We start from the raw sequence: 3,379 nt of genomic DNA on the forward strand, positions 1-3,379 counted from the left end.
TCCAATACACGCCTCCAGCATCACTTTCTCCCCAGTCTGTGTGACGTCATGAGCATGTACACCCCTGTGTGAAGCCAGAAATGTCCCCATCCCAGTGTGTGATCCTAGGAGTAGCCAAACCCTGATCTGTGTCACACAGCAGTGTCCATGACCCAGGCCATATGATCAGGAGTGTTCAAACCACCATGTGAGTGATGCCAGGAGTGTTGACTTCCCAGTGTGTGTGACCACATAAGTGTCCAAATACCCATTTGTGTGACCCCAGGGCCACCCACACCACAGTCTCTGATCTCAGCAGTGTCCACTTCCAAGTCTATATGGAGGAGTGTCCATCAGCTACTCTGTGTGACCACAGGAGTGCCCTCACCTCAATGTCTGACCCCAGGGGTGGTAACTCATCATTTCTTTGACCACAAGAATGTCCACACTCCTTTCACTGAGATCACAGGTATGTCCACAACACAGTCTATGTGACCACTGGACATCCACCTCAGTCACTCTGACCCCAAGAGCGTCCTCTCCTCTGTGTAACACCATGGATACTCACACCCCAGTCTGTGTGACATGAGGAAATGTCCAGTCTACAACACATGTGATTCAGGAGTGTCCAATCCTCAGTGTGTTTAACTTCAAGAGTGTCTCAAACTCCCTCTGGAGACTCCAGGAATGTGGACTTTCCAGTTTGTGTGACCCTTGGAGTGTTCACATGCCTTTCTGAGTGACCTCGTGTCTATCCACACTCTAGCCTGAGTGACTCCAGGAGTGTCCAATCCCCCAGCTTTGTGACTCCATATCTGTGCACACCCATTCTGTGTGACCTCACAGTTGCCCACACCTTAGGTGGTCTGAGCCCAGAAGGGCCCACATCCCAGTCTGAATGACCCCAAGAGGCTCCACACTTCAATCTGTGCTACTTCATGGGCATCCACAAGCCAGGGGCATCTACAACCCAGGCTATCTGACCCCTGGGATGTCTACAACCCAGTATGTGTAATCCTATGAATGTCCGCAAACCTGTCTGGGTGACTTGGGAGTGTCCACCTCCTAGTGTGTGTGACCCCAGATGTGTCCACGTGCAAATTGGTTTGACCCCAGAACTTCCCACACACCAGTTTCTTTGACTCCAGTACTGTTGCCATGCTAGTCAACCTGACCCACTCTGGGTGATCCCAACAGTGTATAGTCTCCAGTGTGTGTGATTCCAGGAGTGTCCACTCTCCAGTGTGTGTGACTTCTGGAATGCCCCAAGCCCCATCTGAGTAACCCAAGATTGTCCACACCCCTTTGTGTGTTACCATATATGATGTCCACACCCGTCTATGTGGCCATAGGAGTGTTCACACCCCACTCAGTGTGACTCCAGGATTATCCACACTTTGTCTCTATGACCTCAAGGGTGTCCACACCCCAGTCCATGTGGCCCTAGGAGTGCCCACACAACAATTGCACAATGGCATGTTCCAAGATAGTATATTCCTCAGTGCTGCTGCTTCCTACACCCCCTGTGGGTGTGACATGGGAGGGGCGGTTCATGCCTAATTCAGTGGATCATTTTGTCCCTAACTCCCTCCAATACCATGAAGTGGTCTCTTCTTATTTTCCTTTACTTTCCCCAGTTGACCATTCAATTTCTATATCCCTCTCCCTAACCGCGCACGCACGCACACACACACACACACACACACACACACACACACAATGTGTCCCACATCCCCAAATAGACTGTCCCAGCCCCAGACACTGAAGATCTTGTAGAGAAAAAAAGCCACAGCAGCAGCCTCTTGCTGCAGATCCCACACTGCAGAGAGTAGTTGGGAAGAAACCATTAAGTGTACCACTGATGGGAGTAAAACCTTCCAGGACCTTGTGAAACATCTAAATAAAAATTGAACCTCTTCTCCTCCCCAACCAGAATGTCAGCCTCATGTGGACAGGAACATTTGTCTTTTTTATTCTCTGATGTCTCCCCAGCACCTAGAACAAGGCTCAGTACACAGCACACACACATTCGGTGTTTGTTGAATGAATGAACCCTTTGACCCAACAATTCCACTTCTAACACCCACACACATGCCCAGAGCTGTGCGCACAAGGCCGGTAGGCACAGACAACTGGGAAAACCTTGTAATTGTACATTTGTGGCCAATGACTGTTGCAGAGTAAGATGATGGTGGGAGTTCGTGTTATACCACTGAGCACCAGCCACATGTGATACAGAAGGACTGGGACCCGTGTTTACCTGTAAGGGTGGAGGTGCCTTCCATAGGACATGCTGTTGACAAGCAAAAGCAGGTGGGAGCTGGTTATAGTGACCGTGTGTGTGTGTGTGTGTGTGTGTGTGTGTAAGAAAACACTAGAAACTAATCCCAGTGGTCATTTTTGGAGGGTGAAGCTGGGGATGACCTGTGTAGTCCATATATTGATGTATTCCATATATTGATGTATTGTTGGAACCTTTTCAACCTTTTCAACAAAACTAGGTTCACATTATTTGTATAATTCTTAAAATTTTTAAAAAATATATTTTTACTTATTTCAGAGAGGAAGGGAGAGGGAGAGAGAGACAGAAACATCAATGATGAGAGAGAATCACTGATCGGCTGCCTCCTGCGTGCCCCACACTGGGGATCGAGCCCGCAACCTGGGCATGTGCCCTGACCAGGAGTTGAACTATGAACTCCTTGTTCATAGGTTGACACTCAACCACTGAGCCACACCGGCGGGGCTGTAGAACTCTTTATAAAGGAAAAGCATATACTCAAAACAATATCCAGAGCACAGAGCGTGTACGGGGTAGGTATCTAGGGTATGTCTAGGAACAAGAATCCCAAACTCACATTCCCCAGGGCCGGAGAGGTAACCCACAAGAGAGAGGGAGGCTAGCTCAGGGTAAGGCAAGCGTAATGGGGTTGATGAATGTTCCCTGCCTTTCAGCATTGGAGGGTGAGGGATGGTCGAAGATGAAGAAGACCCCAGAGCTCACACCCTAAAAGAATTCAGGAACATTGCACCCTGAGGCACAAAACATTTACTATTTTGGAGAACCAGTAAACAGACCCATAATAAGTCATAGTGGTCATACTTCACACCCTGGACACAGACTTTCAAACAGACCAAAGATCTCACACTATGTGAACATACCCTTAAAGAGACCAGAGGCCTCACACCCTAGAATAATGCCTCCCACTACTTCAAGATAGGTGGGTTTTCTGTATTACAAAGTAATCCCTTACACATGTACACCAGTGATTTAAAACAGCTAGTTTGTAACCAATCAAATGATATTGTGAACAATGAACCCCCAGTGTGATGGTATTATAGTGAGGCGCCATGTGAGGGGATCAGATTACTTAAGTATGACGGTGGGGTCGTCATGATG

Source organism: Myotis lucifugus, unplaced genomic scaffold (assembly GCF_000147115.1).
Source record: "Myotis lucifugus unplaced genomic scaffold, Myoluc2.0 scaffold_196, whole genome shotgun sequence".
Lineage (NCBI taxonomy): Eukaryota > Metazoa > Chordata > Mammalia > Chiroptera > Vespertilionidae > Myotis > Myotis lucifugus.